Below are 19729 nucleotides of genomic sequence, written 5' to 3'. Positions count from 1 at the left end.
GTCAGAAGCCTCGTGACTCAAGGTACAAGTGGTACAGGAAGACGGCACGCTCCAGGATGGCAGAGAAGGTGGACAGTGACATGACCACATCACGAAATGAAGGATGCCAGCTCTGCCGGGCAGTGTGGCATCTGGGATGGGTCAGGAGCTGTCCGTGCAGCCAGGAAGCAGGAGAAGCCTTTAGCCCTGAGGGATGCGAGCCCAGGCAGGGGGCAGGGACAAGAGTGGGGGCTGTAGCAGATAATCAGACTGGCAGGAGGCTGGGAAGGGCGGTCAAAAACACCCTAAGTATTCTGGTTCTTTCTATCACACCCGGATGCTTTGTGGGAAAGCGTAACGTTTTCCTTAAAAGGTTAGGGCTCTGTCCCTAAGCAGCCCCGATTCCCCTCAATGGCCCACTCGTGCATGAGGGAGACGCTTCTCGGATCGACATTTATATAAGTGCTATTTGTCCAGAGATGGTTCGTGGGAGGACCTCGTGGCGCTTTTCTCCTGCGACCCAGACCTTCAGATGTATCCTCATTGAGCCCCAATTTCCCTTTGAAACAAGTCAGTTAATGTGTGGGCGAGGAACCGGTGTTCCACCCTGCAACCTTCATCCCAGATGACTCGAGTCAGGACGGGAGGTCCGTGAGCCCCGGTGAAGGTCGGGGGGCGCTCACTCTGCCCACCACACCTGCCCCCACCCACCCAGCCACAGAGGGGGCTGCGCTGTAGGTTCTGTGTGTTTTAAGACATCCATCATCCTTTTCTTCTCTGATGAGAGCAACACATGTAGTGGCAGAAAATGTAGAGCTTATAGAAAAGCATGAAGAAGAAAGTTAAAATCCCCTCCAGTCCTACCCTTTAGCCCTTTGGGGAGCATCTCTGTACACAGATGCCGGCGGCTTCACGCAGGGAATTCCCGTGCGTAGAGGTTTCCGAGGGCTACCCCCCCGTCCACCTCCCACAGCTCACACCCAGGGAACAGCCAACCGGAGACCTGGTTTCTACCTTTTCCAGAAACTTCCTTAAGTTTTCAACTCTAGCTCATTGTTTCATCTCTGGGGAGCCTAGATGACACAGGGGTGCCATCTTCCACGGGTTTGAGGAAGGCACAGAAAAGGGTGTAACGGATGAGGCAGGACAACTTAAGAACAACCAGCTCCTCCCCTCCCCCTCCCCCTCCCCCTCCCTCCTAATTTACATGGAAACAGCCACAGCCTCCTGGGCTTGCAAATTGGATCTGCCAGGGCCCCTCAGTAAGCACAGGTGAGCAGGGGCTCAGGCACCATAAATAATGAGCAGAACAGGGATTTGCTGATGATGGAGAGACCTTCGGAGAAGAGAAGCAACAAAATTCAGAAGGAACCCGCGTTTGCCCAGCAATACAGATGATCGGTGTAAGTGGAGGGGACATGTCCTTAACGTCACCTTGGCAAAATAATTACATGCAAAGGGAACCCAGCAGCAAAAATGGAAAACAGGTAAGAGCTTTGCAATGCACAGTTTTAAGAAGCATTGTGGGGCTTCCCTGGTGGCGCAGCGGTTGAGAGTCCGCCTGCCGATGCAGGGGACACGGGTTCGTGCCCCGGTCTGGGAAGATCCCACATGCCGTGGAGCGGCTGGGCCCATGAGCCATGGCGGCTGAGCCTGCGCGTCCAGAGCCTGTGCTCTGCAACGGGAGAGGCCACAACAGTGAGAGGCCTGCGTACCGCAAAAAAAAAAAAAAAAGAAGCATTGTGGATTTCCCAAGTCTGCTGGTGTTGTGCAATAATGCCTGGGCAGACCTTGAGAGTGGGTGGGATGTGCTGAGCATTCCGCCCCATTGGATGAGCGGACAGCACCGCTTTGGGAACCAAGAGACCTGTGTGGTTTGGGACTAGTTACTAAACCTCTCTGAGCATCGGTTTACTCATCTGACATGTATATTTACCTCAAAATGTTGTGAGCATCAGAAATTGCCCTGGGCATTTGGCTGGAAGGAATGCAAAGCTTCAGTTCAAGTTGAGAAGGGATACCTCTACCAGCAATAATCATGATAAAAAGTTTTTTATAACCCTCTTTGAGGGAGCTCATCCTCCCACCGTCCATCCATTGCTGACATCAGTAAACTTCCATCGCCCACTCCACTCACCACCCGCAGGGACATACTCTGCACCAAAGGCAAAACACGCCAGGTGCTCTCACGGTGTGTCCAGGGGAGTGGGAAGGATGCCCCTCTGCTTTCCACTGATTTCTTTGCCCAGAGTCTGCACTGGGATCTGAATGGGGCTGCCGCCTTTCTCTCATGCTGTTCTGTCCTCCATAAATACAATTCCCGCCTTTTGTCTAGCCAAAAACTGCAAAAACTTCAAACCCCAGCACATATGTTATCTGCTCGGTGAAGTCTTCTTTGCTGCCCACTATCCCGGGAGGTGGATTACATTTCTTGGCCTCCACTTGTCCTCCCCACTTGCTGCCGACTGGCCGCAAACATTATAGTCGCGGGAGAAGGAACGCTATTTCTGAGGACAGGGGCATGCGCGTACACGTGGATGGATGGATGGATGGATGGATGGGGGATGGTTGGATGGATGGAGGATGGATGGATGGGTATGTGACAGCAGCCAACAGAGAGAGTTAGTTCCTAGCTTTGGCAGCCCAGTGTCAGCCAATGGGAGTAGGTCATTCCAACCCAAGGGGGCCCCAGAACATTTGGGAGCCTCTCTGTCCCCATGCAATGTTCTCCACTCCCCTGGACACCATGGAAACTGGCTTGACAGGGTTGCAGCTTTTAAAATCCTTCTCCCATCATCAGAGCCTGCAAATAAAACAGTAGCTATGCCTTGCAACCTCAGAGGCTCAAAGGCAGCTAGAGAAAAGCAAAATCAAATTACCTTGAAAGGCAACAGCCCCTGGAAGAAACATGGCTTTCAAAACTGAAAGCAGGGCTTCCCTGGCGGTGCAGTGGTTAAGAATCCACCTGCCAACGCAAGGGACATGGGTTCGAGCCCTGGTCCAGGAAGATCCCACATGCTGCAGAGCAACTAAGCCCGTGCGCCACAACTACTGAGCCTGTGCTCTAGAGCCCGCGAGCCACAACTACTGAGCCCACGTGCCACAACTACTGAGGCCTCCACGCCTACAGCCCGTGCTCCGCAACAAGAGAAGCCACGACAATGAGAAGCCTGCGCACCACAATGAAGAGTAGCCCCCGCTCACCGCAATTAGAGAAAGCCCGCGCACAGCAACGAAGACCCAATACAGCCAAAAATTTTAAAAATAAATAAATAAATTTATGAAAACTGAAAGCAGGAAGACAGGAGACTGGCCCTCCGCCCCTCCTCTCCCACCACCCCACCAGCCCCTGGAGGTTTTCAGCAGGAACTGTAAACTGGGGCGTGGATGGAGAAGCCAGTCCACTGTAAGCATTGTTTTGTTCATACTGTGCTTTTTAATTTAAAATTTGGGGTGCCAACACCTAAAATCATATACTTTCACGCAAAAATCCAGCTTGTATGTCTGGCTCCTCTAGAGAAACCAGCTGCTCTGGGTGACCCCAGGCTCTCTCCCTGTGACAGCAATAACCTGGAGCTGAGCAGTCTCTGCCTCTGGACCCAGCACTCTCCAGGTGACCCCAGACCCAGCCCTCTGTACCTGCCTGACCCTGGAAGACAGGTGAATATGTACCCTTTCTATTCATGGGGGACCCTGATTCCCTCCAAGTGCACATTTCTGAAGCTCCCAAGTGTCCAGGGTTTGAAGGACTCTTCCTGGACTTTCACAGGATGGAACCAGCATGATTTCTCTTCCTTCTGTCTTTTTCATGCATCTGAATATTCTGACAGTCCCCAAATCAGGATCAAGATGCTAATTCCATAATCTCTGTGATTTGTCTGTGGAAAGAGGGGAGGCCAGTGGGGGCAACTGGGGTGCATCCCTGCCCCGTTCTCAGCTTTCAGACTCTGCTGATGCTGGGTCAAGGAGGATGGGGCCAAGTTTTCCTCTCGCCAGCTGAAGGAACAGACAGAAAACTGACGAGGGCCTCACCTAGCCACTACATACTCTAGCAGGTGGACCTACGTACCCGGTCCCACAACTCGTGGGCTACCTTCCCTGCCAGCCAAGACCCACCAACTCTGGACTCTGTTGGTGCAAGACTGGTTGACGGGGACTTCCCTGGTGGCGGAGTGGTTAAGAATCCACCTGCCAATGCAGGGGACGCGGGTTCGAGCCCCGATCCGGGAAGATCTCACATGCCGCAGAACAACTAAGCCCGTGTGCCACAACTACTGAGCCTGCGCTCTAGAGCCCACAAGCCACAACTACTGAAGCCCGTGTGCCTAGAGCCTGTGCTCCGCAAGAAGAGAAGCCACCACAAAGAGAAGCCCGTGCACCACAATGGAGTAGCCCCCATTCGCTACAACTAGAGAAAACCTGCGCACAGCAACGAAGACCCAACGCAGCTAAAAAAAAAAAAAAAGAAGAAGGGTTGCCAGGAAGAGGGAGGGGGAGAGGAAAGAGAGGAACCTGTTTGCACTTGGATACGCAGTGGGGTTTGTGTGTGAAGAGGAGAGCAGGCGAGGGCTATTTGTTCTGGGAATGGTTAATCCTTCTTCAAATTTATATCCTGAATCTTCTCTGCAACTGTGTCAATGAAGAGTCCGCAGCATCGCTCCATACAGCTGGGCCTGACTCCTGCCCGAGGGGTTCTGAGCACGGGGTCCCCATCCCAAACACTCACGCCTCTAGGAACCCCTGGAGCCTCTGACTTCCGGGAAGGTGGGCCCAGGGACAGGAACAGGTGAACGCCCCACGGGACTGCACTTTGTAATGAGCGACGCTGAGCAGGCTGTGTCCCCACTCACTGTGTAAAGCAGTCGCGTTACTCGGCTCTGTGTGGGAAGCTTGTTTTGTTCAGTTTGCAAGTATTTATTGTTTAAATAAGTTCCGGTGTTGGCTGGGAGTTGAGTAATCTCAAGCCAAGTTGAAGCAGTGCAGACCATGCGGACAGTTAAGTACCAACCTTCAGGGGTGTGGCCGCCTGACGCAGGCTCTGTGCAGAGGCAGGAAAGGAGGAACGAGAGCCTAGGGCACCCTCCCAAAGCGGCCACGATGCTAACTGGAAAAGAGCTTCCACAGGGTCCCCCCAGTGTGTACTGGTTCATGTTTAACAGCCAGCTCTCCTTGGAGACAAAAAAAATCCCTGATCTGTAACATTTGCCAATGCCCATACTGTAAATACTCCCGCCATGGTCGATTTCAAGCTACCGATGTGAAGTGACTCATCTGTGCGAGGCCCCTCCAGCACATCTCCGAAGTAGCTTGTGTGCTACCCTGAGTTTTATTCTCTTTTCTGTTGAGTTGCAAACAGAAGAAATAGAAAACTTGGAAGGAAAAGCAGGATCTTTAAACAAAAAAACAATAAACAGACAGCAAAAACTTTTGTCTCCTAGTGAAAGGGCAAGAGGACTGGCCAGAGGCCAAATGCAAACACAAGACTACCCTTGAGGGCTTCCCTGGTGGCGCAGTGGTTGAGAGTCCGCCTGCCGATGCAGGGGACGCAGGTTCGTGCCCCGGTCCGGGAAGATCCCACATGCCGTGGAGCGGCTGAGCCCGTGAGCCATGGCCGCTGGGACTGCACGTCCGGAGCCTGTGCGCTGCAACGGGAGAGGCCACGACAGTGAGAGGGCCTGCGTACCGCAAAAAAAAAAAAAAAAAAAAAAAAAAAACTACCCTTGAGCCCCCAGACCTCCTGGCCTAAATCCAGCCAGGCCCCCACTGGGGGTACCAGGCAGAGAGCAGTCAAGGCTGCTCAAGCCCTCCAGGCACAGGTAGGGGGTGGGCTAAGGCACAGGGATCTATTGTAAGGAGGAATCCAAAGCTGGTGCTGGGCCAGAAGGATGGGGGGAGCTTGGTGTCCTCATCTGTAAAATGGCATGATCGTAGCGCACCCTGCAGAGAGGTGTCGACAGAATTAAATGAACTGGGCTTCCCTGGTGGCGCAGTGGTTGAGAGTCCGCCTGCTGATGCAGGGGACACGGGTTCGTGCCCTGGTCCGGGAAGATCCCACATGCCGCGGAGCAGCTGGGCCCGTGAGCCATGGCTGCTGAGCCTGCGCGTCCAGAGCCTGTGCTCTGCAACAGGAGAGGCCACGACGGTGAGAGGCCCGCGTACCGCACAAAAAAACAAAAAAAAAGAATTAAATGAACGAATGCCTTGAAGGCTTGGCTGACGCCTGGCACACAGGATGTACCCACTCATGTCATCCAATGATGCCAGGGGTGAGGACCGGCGAGGAGTCACTGGAAAGCGTGGCTCTGGTGGATGAGAAACGTCCCTAGATCACTGGGCCGCTCAGCGGGGGCATCCACCCAGTGCTTGGAGAGCTTGTCTCCAGCCAGAAGGGCAGGGTGGGAATCGGGGGAGCTTTACTGAGATGGGAGGACGGAACGCCTGAGGCGAACACAGCGGGGATGGGAAGGGACGAGCATTATCTAGCTGAACCAAGTCGAAGAGCAAAACCACATGGGAGGAGAGAACAGCCAGGTCCTCCGTGGGGAGTACTGAGACAGGCACTGCTGTCACCATGGCTCGGGGCAAAGTCTTGACCATTTCTTCCACTAGGATCTTCCAGGCTGAGTTCCTTGGGAAACAGTGGTCGTTCATAGATAAATAGGTGTCCACCAGAAAGGGTTTCATGGCTGACACCAGCTGGCCTCCTGGCACAGCTTCTCCACCTGGTGCCCCAGTCCTTCTGAGTCTCAGCTGAGTGGCGGGGCTACCTGGACCTCTAATTCTCGCTATGGTGTTCATGGGTGCCAGTGAATTAATGCATTGCTCTTCTCAGATATTACTCTGACATTTTAAGCTAGGTCTCTCAGTGGCCTTGCTGGAAATATCAGGGAAGGTGAAGCTCTGTGACAGAGACCTATTTGGGGCAGAGTCTTCCTGATTCTTCAAATTATAACACCCAGGTAGGTGGTCGTGTTGCCCACACAGAAGGCTCTCTCTCTCTTTCTCTCCTTCCCTCCCTTCATCTCCTTCCCCCCACCGCCCACTGCTTTCTTTCCTCCCCTTTCTGAAATTGAGGAATCCCCAGGGACAAGAGGTCCCCTGCAGAAGACTGAATTTGCAATGTGGGTGGAGGGATTGGAGCTGGAGCAGAAGGGCTTGGGGACTGCCAGGCTTCTCAAACTGGACGATGCTGGCAGAATTGTCATGAACAGCCAATCCTATGTCCTCAGGTGCCCCATCTCTGTGGGACTGGTGTCCTCCTTCTTCCTGGGGGCAGGGCAGTGCTTCCAAAGGTTCTCAGGTCCATCATGGCCTCTCCTGGTTTGATTTTTATCCCACCGGCTTGCTGTGGGCCCCAAGCCCAGGCCCAAGGAGAATTCCTTCCTGCCTTCAATGCAGACCCCGAAGAACTGAGGACAGCAACCCCACCCCAGGTCCTCAGATGACCCGAGGAGGCTGGGCTTCCTCCAGCCCATCCCCTGCCCTCCAGAGCCTGCCAGTAGCCTGCCTGCCAGGCCCTCCTCATCCCCCAGAGACTGGCCTTCAGCGAGGGTAGAGCCAGCCCAGCCCAGTCATCTTGTTAGCGTGAGTCAGGGCTAAATGATCTGCTTAAATGAGGCTTCCTGCGGCCCAGCTGGAGGTGATCAGCTCCAGCGAGGAATTTGTTTTACCTCAAACTGGGATGTTTAACCCCAGGAAGAAAAAAAAAAGTCCCTGCTCACTCCCTCCCCCTGATTCATTCCTCTTGCTGCCTGTGGATGGGCTGAGCTGAGCTGACGGACCATTTGCCGTAACGGTTGGATGGAGCCAGATTTTGTAACGGGAAATGGCATCTCTCATGGCCACTTAAGAGAAAGTAAAACACGAACAAGGCAGGGGCTGGGAATCTCCCCCCGTGTGGAGGCATCGGGCCTGCAGGTCGTGATGGGGGACCAGCCTCCCCATGGAGGCACTGATCACGGGCCAGCCTCCGTCCGGGCAGCCTCTACCATCCCAGAGACACACCCCAGAAAGCTAGGTGTGGGGTGGGGGCAGCAGAGGGGCCTTGAGATCAAAGAATTTGTCCCACGCCGTGGGATCCGGGTTTGGTTCTGGCCCAGCCATTTACCAGCTGCGTGGCCTTGAGCGAGTGACTCATTCCCTCGGAGCTATAGGATCCTGGTCTATAAAATGGGGACAATAGAACCTCCCACACAGCATGGTTTTGAGAATGAAGTGAGGTGCCCAGCACAGAAGCTGGCGTTGGACAGGGGCTTAGGAGATGGACGCTGGTGAAAATGGGTTGGAAGAGAACTCATCCTGGATGTTCTCATGGCCTGTGACCCAGCCACCCCATCCCCGAGTATCCACCAAGGGAACATCTTGCACCCACAGATCCAGAGACGTGTACAAGAATATTCATAGCAACTTACATGCAGTAGCAAAATGCTGGTCCCAATGTCCATTGATAGGAGAAGAGATAAATAAATTACACCGTATTCGCACACCTTTTACAGAGCAGGGACTCCTGCGTGCCGTGCCCTGAGTGAGTCCTTCAAGAGGGATACTGAGCGGGCTTCCCTGGTGGCGCAGTGGTTGAGAGTCCACCTGCCGATGCAGGGGACACGGGTTCGTGCCCCGGTCCGGGAAGATCCCACATGCCGCGAGCCTGCGCGTCCAGAGCCTGTGCTCCACAACGGGAGAGGCCACGACAGTGAGAGGCCCGCGTACCGCAAAAAAAAAAAAAAAAAAAAAAAAAGGGATAGTGAGCTAAAACAAAACAAGACCCCGACCAGAACATGCACTCTATCTTTTTAAGAAAACTGAAAAACAAGCACAATGGATATCACAATGTTGATGAGCGTACATGTAAGGATAACACCTTTTCTGAAAAGGCCAGGAATGGTAAACACAGAATCCCTGTCTATTAGGTTTACTACTTACAAAAGTATATGACAGATTCCTTTCCATGTATCAAAATCATTTTTTTCAAGACAATGAGAGAAGATGTACTGAGCCTGAGCTCTAGAGCCCGCGAGCCACAACTACTGAGCCTGTGTGCCACAACTGCTGAAGCCCGCATTCCTAGAGCCCGTGCTCTGCAACAAGAGAAGCCACCGCAATAAGAAGCCCACCGCCCAACAAGAGAAGCACCGCAATGAAGAGTAGCACCCACTCGCCGCGACTAGAGAAAGCCTGTGTGCAGCAACGAACACCCAACGCAGTCAAAAATAAATAAATAAATAAAATAAAATTTTTTTAAAATTATTAAAAAAAAAAGTTCATCCTGGCTTGCAGATGAGGGAGCGGGGAGGAGCAGATGGGATTTGCGCTGTCTGTTGATGGGAACCAGGAAGGTCCAACCACTTTGGAAAACAGTTTGGTCGTTTCTCATAGAGTTTAACACACACACACCTTATGACCCAGCGAGTCCGTTTCTCAACATTTATCCGAGAGAAGAGAAAACATATGTTCTTACAGAGACCTGTGGGCAAATAGTCACAGCAGCTTTATTCATTACAGCCCCAAATTGGAGCCAACCCCCCGTCCATCAACAGGTCAGGGGATAAACAGACCTCTCCATGCAATGCGACGCTACTCATCAATAAAAACGCACGAGCTGCTGATACAGCCGCACGGCAGTGGATGTCCAAACCCTTCTGCCGAGTGAACAGACAGACTCAAAGGGCTACGTGCTGTATGATGCCATTTATAGGAACTTCTAAAACAGGCAAAACTTTAGAATGAGACCACATCAGTGTAGTCAGGGTGGACTCCCCAGGATGGGAAGGGAGTGAGGTCCCTTTTACCTGGATCCAGAGGCCCCGCGGCTGACATCCAAGCCCGTCCCTCTCGGGTCCAAGGTCCCCCAGGCTTTGTCCCACCAGGAGACCCCAGGGGTTTTCCTTCTCACTGAAGCTACCAGTCTCCCACCCCCACCCCAGCTTCCCACTCCCAGTCCCTCCAGCCTGGCCCCTCTTAACATGCCTTTGCCTTGTGTCCTTGTGTCCAAGCCTACTCAGACCTCAGACCCCACTGCCCTTGTCCCATGTGACCCAGGCCCCTTCCCAACCTCAGAGTCTCTATCTATCTACCTGGGCCTGCCCTCACCCACTGCGCCGTGCCCTGGGTCCTTGTGAAACCTCTCAGGAGGAGCAAACTGGTCCTTGAAAGGCAGCCCACAGGCTGCACCCTGCCGCCTGGGGCCACACTTAATGCTGCCTCTTCTCTGCCCGGTTCCTGCTAGAGACACTCCAGGGGCCACCCCTGCCCATCCTCACCTCCCTTCATCTGCCTACCAGGAAGTCCTCACGCCCTAGCCCACCCCCACCCAACCCAGGGCTGGCGCCTGCTGCCCGCCCCCCACCAGTCCCGGCTTCGGGCTCTCACTCCACTCTGTCTCTGCTGCAGCAAAACCAGCTCTGGCCTTGCCCTCCAGCCCTCCTGTGGCCGGCAGGCCCAGCCCCGCCGCTCCCCTTGAGGAATGGTACTTTCTCTGGCATGAGGGCTTATGCGGAAGGTTCCAGAGTCAGACACGCAGACCTCAAGGCCCACCTGGGTCACTATGAGCTGAGTGGCCTCGGGCGGCTCAGTCCTGCCCCTTCAGTTTCCGAATGTGTAAAACAGGAATGTTACTCTCCCAGAGCTGCCGTGACGCCGAGCACACTAACGTGGGTAGTTAGGGCCACGCGTGAACGGAGGTTATGATGACCACTGCTGCGACAGATACACCCCAACACCCCAGCACGAGATAGTGGGGTCGCACCCAGCGTCTCCTGAGACGCCCTGCTCTTAGCATCACCTCTTCCTGTACAGACAGTCACAGCCCGGTTCCTCCAGCACCGTTTCGGCTTTGCTGACTTTCCCTCTCATGCAGCTGGGGCAGGGAAGGTCTCTGCAGGGACACGGGTTCGTGGGACCGTGGAGGAGGGAATGGGGCATTTGTGAGAGGTTGGGCAGGGCCGCCAGCATCCAAACAAGGAGGCTGGGTGGGGATGCTGTGCAAACCCTCGCTCTGGCTCTCGGTGGAGCACACACCGGCTGCTGCCGCCTGAGCCCCTGTGCTTCAGGGAACAGCATGTCAGTGATAGATGAGACTTTAATTAAAGTAATGAGACATTTATAACGGTGGTTATCTCCAAAATTAGGCCTTGCAGCAATTATTCCTGGGGAATGTTCTCCGGGTAGATAACTCCCTTTTTAGAACAACTATGGGGCTGGGGAGGGGTCTCTGCACCTGACAGGGATTTTCCCAGCATCCCCTGGGCTGTGATGGGTCAATGGCAGGGCATGGTTTCCCTGGAGAACGGGATGTGGCCTCTGCCTGAGCTTTCTCCCCAGAGGAGCAAAGGTTCGATGACCCTTGGGCCCTGGTCAGGTCATAAGATGCTAGTGGATCTCAGAGACGGCACCTTCGGGCCCAGAAACCAAAGATCGGGGCGCAGGTCCTGCCTCTACAACACTTGCTGTCTCTGGGACTGTGGGCAAATCCCTGCCTCTCTGAGCCTCATTCCCATCTGTAAAATGGGATGAAGACCTCAGCGGCTATAGGGAAAAACAGATGAAATGAGGTGAACAGAGTACTGTGTAACCTGTTGGGCATCAGATCCGTGATCTGTGGCTGTAATGTGCTCTAATAGTACATTCCAGAATATTCCTATTCAAACTCCCTGGGCAGGGCCTTCTACACGTTCGCATCAATTGTCTGGGTTGCTAACACCATAGATGGCCATGTATTAAAAACCAACCAAACAACCAACAGGTCTCATAGACCCCACGGACTGTGAGGCCACGGGAACCCTGGGCAAAGTTTGGAGACTTGGGCTCTGGCCCTTCGTGGCCAGGAAGGCGTGATTTGGGCAAGTTGTTAACTATGTGGACCTTCATCTCTTCACTGGAAATATGATGGTCATGGTCACTGGCCAGTGTATGGCCCAGAGAAGGCGTGAGGATGGAATGTGATTGTTCTTAGAGCAGCAGGCTGTGAGCCGTAGACCTCTCATCACTTAATGCGGAAAGGTCACAGGACCAAGTCAGGACCCCAGCAGCCACCTGCCCAGGCCTCTCCGTCCCTAACCAACAGGGAGCTCATCCGGAGACCAGAGAGACAAGTGCATTTCCCAAGATCACACAGCCAGGTGTGGCTGTGGGGTGTAAAATCCAGGCCTCTTGTTTCCTGAGGCTTTTATCAACACCCACACTTCGGCTCTTATTATTGCTGGCAACTTTTCTCTAAAATTTATTAACAATTAGCCACGTGCCAGGCACTATATTAAACATTCTCATGCATTATCACATTGAATCTCCGTAATAACCCTGGAAAGGCTGTTGTTATTGCTGTTGTCATTCCTATTTAACAAATGGGGAAACAGGCACAGAGAGGTTAAGAGATCTCCCCAAGGTCACACAGCAATATGGACCCAGGTCTGTGTCCCTGCAAAGCCTGTGCTCTAACGTTATACCACACTGCCTATTCTTGAAGCTACTCCAATGGGGTGGCCTATCCAGCCACTCTGGCCGGAGGAGGGGCTCCTGATACCTGCGAGTCACTGCTGATCTACCCTTTCTGGAGTTCTCCAAGGTCTGCCCTCACTCCCCTGCCTCTCCCACCCCTCAGCCTCTCTGCCATCCATCCCACCACACACCTCGCAGAAGTCAGGCTTCTGTTCCACGGAGAGAGCGCAAATGTGTCCATCCTGGCTGGGGGAAGGGATATGGTATTGTCACCTCTCCGATGACTTATCTGTTCACCCACGTGCCCTGAGCCCTGCTCCATGCCCAGTGCTGCCCTGTGTCCTGGAGGTGCAGCCGTGGAGAAGCCAGTGGGGCCTGCCCTCGGGGAGCTGGCATTCCAGAAGTGTGTCCAGTTCCCCACTGCCTGAGCCAGCACCAGGCTGCCCGTGGCCACCAGACACTGCGCTCCAGGAGACAGGATGGAGGGAGAGCCAGGGCCAGCGTGCCCGCCCGCTCTTCCAGCAAGAGCAGGGCACTGGGGAGGGCTGAGGCCCTGGGTAGGAGAGAAGGACGGCCAGCCAAGCCGGCAGCAGACAGGATAAGTGACGCCGCAGCTGCTGTACGGAGGCCCGCAGCACAGCGACAAGGCTGCCCTGTGCGGGGCTGGCCAGGATGGCCCCCTAAGCTGGTGGGCATGGCCTCCACCGGGCAGCCTGGGGGATGGAATGGACCAGCCCCCTGGGAGCAGGCATCGCTCCCCACTCTGCCCAGAAGAGGCAGAAGGACCAATGGCAGCGGTGGGGGTGGGTTCTTGCCTGGGAACAGCTGCCAGGACGCCCAGGGCCGGAAGCTGCCCCTCCCACATCCTCTCAGTGCCCTGGCTCTGCAAACGCAGGAAACTGCTTGACAGCTCCCACAATGAGAGCCAGCTCCCCGGGCTGGACCGCCACAAGCGAACTGGGGTGCATGGCTGTCCTGCTGGGAAGCAGCAGCTGAAATCCAGCCCTGAGATGCCCACTTACCAGTGCTCGCAGGGGGAGTGGGGTGGGGGGAGCAGGAAATGCCCGCTCAGGATCCACGACCTGCAGTTGCAATGAATCAGCGGTCAGGCACCCCAGAAGGCGGGCAGTGGCATCAATGTTTCTGCCCAGCCACAGCCGGCTAACGCCGCCGGCAGGAGCCTATCCACAGGGCTCTACTCAAGACCCTCTCCCCTGCAGGCCAGGCGCTGGGCCCAGAGCCCCCAGGAAGGGGCCTGCCCCTGCCTGCCCTCCTCCAGGACCAGAGCCTTGTCACCTGGAGGGACCTGCATCCCTTTGTCAATGCATTTTTCAAACCAGAAATGGGGATGCATCAGTGGTCAAAGTGTTTGATCAAAAGCACGTGAAAGTACTATACACGGATTCCAATTAAACTGCATCTGGCCACGCAGTTAATGAAAACTGCCGCTGAAAGACCACAGTCACGTGAAAGCAGCGTGCTCTGGAGGCCCTGCTTCTCAGGTGCCCCAGATGCCCATAGAGAGGACCTCGCCACATGGGTTGGATAGGCCAATAGCTCTGGCCACAGGGCACAGAGTTCCCAGCCAAGGATTCCTAGAATCCAAGTAGCCCCTCCCCGTGTCCACCTTTGTCACCAGACACCCCCACCCTGCAATGGCCCCCATCTGTGAGTCAGCATTTGCGGGTACCCTCCTTGTTCCCCTGACGTGACAGGAATCTCACCCCACGGGAGGGCACTGGTGGCCTTGACTTCCCCGAGGGCCCCACTGGCTGGGGGGTCCCTTCCGTGTAGGAGGCCCCTCAGGGTTTCTCTGAGTCTTTCTCTGGACTTGGACAGAGCCGGGCTCCAGGCAGGCCCTTGGCGACCCAGAGAAGGCGGGGATGCCCAGAAGGGTTGGCCACCTTGAAAATGGAAGAGGGGGTTACTCTACTGGGTTACAGTGTGGGAGTACCTAGCCTGTAGCGGGTGGGGCAAAGGAAACACGGGAGCGGGGAGGGGAAGAGGGAGAGTCGCCCCCTTCCTGGCCCTCCGGGAGGACCCCTCCCTCCTCTGCCCCCCTCTCCCCTGCGCAGAGCTGGAAAGACCAACCCTGGCCATGGGTCCTGGTGGGAGGGGGGCACGCTCAGCCCCTCCCCTTGGAGAGAGAGCCCTGCACCCCTCCCACACCCCGGCCTTAAGCTAAATGGGCTTCGTGCTGCGGGAGAGGTGGGGCGCTGACTCACAGCCTCTCTTCTTTGTTAGGGCCCAGACTGGCACGTTTTCAGACGGAACCCTCCGTGCCACCTGCCCCAGGGGCTCTGCTGTGATATTCCCCGAAAGCAGGTGGGGGCGGGAGGCGGCAGAGGGCTCCCCAGGGACCTCGTTCACCTGCCATCAGCGCCCAGCCCCCTCATTCTGCCGCTCTGACCCTCCCTCTGAGGATCCGTGGGGTGCGTTCTGTGTGGACCCCTGCCCCAAACCCGTGGCCCGGCTCTCCCCAGAGCTCTCTGCCTCCCTGACTTAGAACGGTAATAGCACGAGCGGGCTTTTTCTCTTTTAGTCAAAATCAATGACAATGACAGAGTTACAAAGCAAGCCGTGGGGAGCAAGAAGAAAGCGCCTGGTGTCAGATTTGAGGCAGGAGGCAGAGGAAAAGCTGTTAGGATTTCAGCTGCCTTAGGGTGTGCGGCTCGGCTCGGACCAGTGTGATGTCAGGAAACCCGCCACACACCTGTCATTAATGTGCAAGGTGGAACACCGCGGCTATTAGTCTGGGGGGTGGGGACACGGGGGCCTGAGAACTCCATAGGGAGCCTTAAAATGCGCTTTCCTGGGCTTCCCTGGTGGCGCAGTGGTTGAGAGTCTGCTTGCCGATGCAGGGGACGCGGGTTCGTGCCCCGGTCCGGGAAGATCCCACATGCCGCGGAGCGGCTGGGCCCGTGAGCCATGGCCGCTGAGCCTGCGCGTCCGGAGCCTGTGCTCCGCAACGGGAGAGGCCACAACGGTGAGAGGCCCGCGTACCGGAAAAACAAAAAAAAAAGCGCTTTCCTGGCGGGGGAAGGGGGAGCCCCGGGTCTGCTGTGATCCCGGGAGCCCCAAGTTGGTGGCTGGGCGTGTCCTTCTGGCTGTCTTGGGGCCTCCGAGGAGGGAGAGCGCCAGGCACAGGGGCTGATCCTTGCAGGTAGAGGGAGCCTGGAGGACACACTGCAACAAGGATGCCCAGTGCCAGCGAGAAGTCCCTTTGTTTTCTCCTGTTATTCCTGCTGGCAGGAGGCCAGCACACCTGCTCACCACCTCCTTCACGCAACACCCAGGACCCTCCCTCCCCCTGAGCTGCACAGGGAAAGAGGGTAGGAGGGATGGCTAAGCCCCACCATCCTCTTGGGAGAGTCAGAGTAGCTGGGGTCCTTGTCACTTTGCCAGAGTCCCTTTTCAACTTTCACCTGAAAGAGGGGCTGTTGTGACAGTGTTGCCACCTGTCCCCTCACCCCTCCCAGGAGAGAGAGAAACAAACCAGGGAGAGGGGGTGTTCACGTGGCAAAAACTCAGGCTTCGGACCTGCATTACCTGGCAATCTTAGGAAGCAGCCTGTCTCCTCGTCTGCGAAATGGGGGTGCTAATACCTGCCTAGGCTGAAAGCAGGGCCGCCTTGCCCCCCGCCCCACACCGTAAAGTGGCTGCCTCCCCCTCTGTCACAGTTTCTCGTGTTAACCGAGTCCCCTCCCACCAGGGAAACGCATGGAGAGCCAGGAAGGCTGGGTTGGGACTTGGTGTGGGATCGCGTGTGGCTAATATTCCCATTAAATAAATACGTTTTGCTAATTGGATTACTCAGACAGTATAATATACTACTGGATTTCCAACATGATGCTAATAAATTGTGTGAAGAACTTAATCATGTTAGCATCCCGAAAGCTTGTACGAGATGAAATTAGAAAATCAGGCCAAGTTGACATCTAGGGCTTCTGTAAGGTTTTCAGACTTGAGGAGTTTCCGTGAGCTTCCCTGCGCAGGAGTCTCTGAAGCTGTGTATTGGGTCCAGGGAAGGGGATGGGGGAGGAAGGGAAAGGAGAATCGGAGGTATTGAGCCAGAAAGTGAGAGCCTCTCTTCTCTTCCTGCATCCCCTGGCTGGGGGCTCCAGGGCAGAATGGCCTTCCCTTTCACTTTCTTTCTTTTTTTTTTTTCCGGTACGCGGGCCTCTCCCTGCTGTGGCCTCTCCCGTTTCAGAGCACAGGCTCCGGACGCGCAGGCTCAGCAGCCATGGCTCACGGGCCCAGCCACTCCGCGGCACGTGGGATCTTCCCGGACCGGGGCACGAACCTGCGTCCCCTGCATCGGCAGGCGGACTCTCAACCACTGCGCCACCAGGGAAGCCCCCCTTTCACTTTCTAATCTGGAAAATGGTGACTGGTGTTTAATTAACCTTGGTAAGAGACCTGAAAAGTGAGGACCAGAATCTAAGAGCTCATTACTTCTCCTGCCCCGCCCCCACCCCCAAGGCTACCCAGGAGGGGCTGAGGGAGAGGATTTGTGCGGGGAGGTGGGGCGCAGGGACAACAAAACATGCCCCCCGCCCAGCCCAGCTTGCAAATGTCAAAGCACAAGGCAGATGCTTCAAACAACATGCAAACACACACACACACACACACACACACACACACTCACGCTCTCACGCGCATCTGCACACACACCTGAAGTAGGGCTGCAAACAGGAGCATCTCTTCAAACCTCATTAAAATAATAGCTGGCTTTGTGGCAGCTTCCCAGGTATTAATGCAAATGTTTCTCTAACTCTCCAGGTTCAAGAGCAACACCTTATACAATCCTAATTAGCATAACAAAATCCAGTTAAAGAGGAGGGGAAAAAAATCTCTTGTTTGCTGCTTCCTGGCAATTAGCAAGAACAATTACTACAACATTCGGCATTTCCAGCCCCAAAGATGCCAGGGTCCCACTTGAGCACATCAGGAGTCAATTTAGAGAAGCCAAAATAAGGCCATTAGGAAGGATGCTCACCCCATGCACGACATGCATGTTTGCAAGCCAGAAGCACACACCTGTCCCTCCACCCAGGCAGCCGCTCCCCACATCAACACACGGCCACGCTCACCTCTGCTCACACACACCTCCCTATGCACCTCTCACCCAGCCACCCGTTCATTCAACAGATGTCAGTTGGTGCCCACCACGGACCTTCTGCTTTGTACCTAGCCCCCCCAAAATTTTGTTCCGTTTTTTCAAGAAGCGCTTAGCGCTGGCCTCCTGTGTGCCTGTGCTAAGTGTTGACAACATGAAGGTGAGAACAAGACAGCCCCTGTCGGCAATTCCCTGGCGGTCCAGTGTTAGGACTCCGCGCTTCCACTGCTGGGACCAGGTTCGATCCCTGGTCAGGGAACGAAAGATCCTGCAAACCTCGTGGCACAACCAAAGGGAAAAAAAAGACAGTCCGTCTTCACAAGGGAGCACGGGCAGGGGCTCTTATCTCTTCTGGGTGGGCAAGGTATCAGGAAAGGTCTCCGGAACCAGATGGCAACGGAGCTGGGTTTAAGAATAAAAAGCAGCTGGCCAGGTGAGCATAGGTGAGAGGAACAGAAAGAACGTTTATCGAGCCACCATGATGAGAAAAAACCATGAAGGCAAGAAACAGCGGGGAGACAGGTGGGCCTGGCAGCCACACCGGTGAAGGAACGACCCAGCAGGAGACGGGGCGGGGGAAGCAGGTAGCTGAAGGATTGTAGCAGGTCTGAGGCTGGGGCTGGGGAGCGGGGGAGAGGGACCTAGGGCAGGAGAGGCGGTTGGGTGGGAGAGGCAAGGCCACAGTCAGCAGGCCCAGGGAGGATGCCATCGTCCTATCAGCCCCTAAACCCCAGGCAGAGATCCAGAAGGGCACTGAGGGATTCTGGACTGTCTGGGAGAAAGAATCCTGAGCGCCTGGATGTGAGGAGGGAAGGAGAGGGAGAAAAAGTCCAGAGTGACTGCGTGGATGCTAGGAGGAGAAGCCTGGGGGAGGATGACACTGATGACACGGTTCGGGGCCCCCAGAGAAGGAGGGGCCCGATCTAGAATGAGGAAGGAAAAAATCCTAGTTTCCTTCGTCTTCTTCATACTTCCTTTTCCTAATCCCTTGGCCACTTTTGTTACTCTCCTCTAAGATTTTTGTTCTTGACATGACCTTCTGATAATGCCTTTGTTGAACGGGAAAAGCTGGAGGAACCACAAAGCCATTCAAATGACATTTCTCGTTCAACCCGCAATCCAGCCCTTGCAGTACGGGGTGGGGGACTGAGTGGCCAGAGGTAGAGCGCTCCCCTGGCCACCGACGCTGCTTCTCTTTGTCTCTGCACTGCCCGAGCCCTGGCTGCGCAGTGAGGGCAGGCGGAATCCAGGGTAAATGCAGAGAAGTCTCGGCGACAATTACAAACAGCAGGCAGTGACGTTATTTGCTGCAACTGGAAGTAAGATAATAACGCGAGTAATTTAAACCCCAGGCTCCAGGTTGGAATCTACAAGCAGTAAAAAGGAAAAGGAAGGGAAGGGGAGAGGAGGAGAGAGCAGGGGAGGGGATGGGAAGGCAGGGGAGGCAGAGGTATCTGAGCAAAGGGACAGGGAGAGGAGAGTTCCAAGCAGAAGAAAGAGGAGGTGTAAAGCTCAGAGGGCTGGAAGAGCTCAAAGAAATCCCGGCCAAGCAGAGTAAAGAGCGAGTAGCCTGAGGTGAAAGAGGAGACCAGGCAGAGGCAGCTTTCAGAGGCCGGCAGTGGTGTGCTGCAACCAGCTTCTACCTGCTCCAGAGACCCGATTATTCAATCTTCAGGAATTTTGTGAGCTGGTCGTTAAATCCCACAATTAAAAATTAAATCATATACACTCCCAATTGAATAAAATTTTTAAAAAACAATGGAAATAAAAATGCAAAACTCTCCACTTCCTGATTATTCCAATACATTTTATTATTATTGATTCCGTTTCTTGTAGCTGTATGGTAGAAATAGTATATAATGGTGACTAGCCCGCATCTCCTTCCAACTCCGCGTTCAACAGCGTCATCGTTTGAAATTGGCCGTAGTGGGAGGATTTACACCACGGAAACTGGCAAACCCTACAGATTAGAGCTCGATTCATACAGTTTTGTTGATTGTCTAGACTTAAGAAAGCGATAGGATGTTAATATAGATTCAAATTAAAACGAGCTTATTGCCATTACACTGGGAATAGCACAAAAAAGATGATCACATTTGGGTTGGATTGCAACAGATTCGAGAGTTGGCTACAGACACAAGAGTTCAGCGAAGATCAGTGAAAGCATTCTGAGTATAAACTCGCTGCACGGAATTTACA

This window comes from Stenella coeruleoalba (genome assembly GCF_951394435.1).
Source record: "Stenella coeruleoalba genome assembly, chromosome: 19".
NCBI lineage: Eukaryota > Metazoa > Chordata > Mammalia > Artiodactyla > Delphinidae > Stenella > Stenella coeruleoalba.
This window is presented reverse-complemented; position numbering follows the sequence as displayed.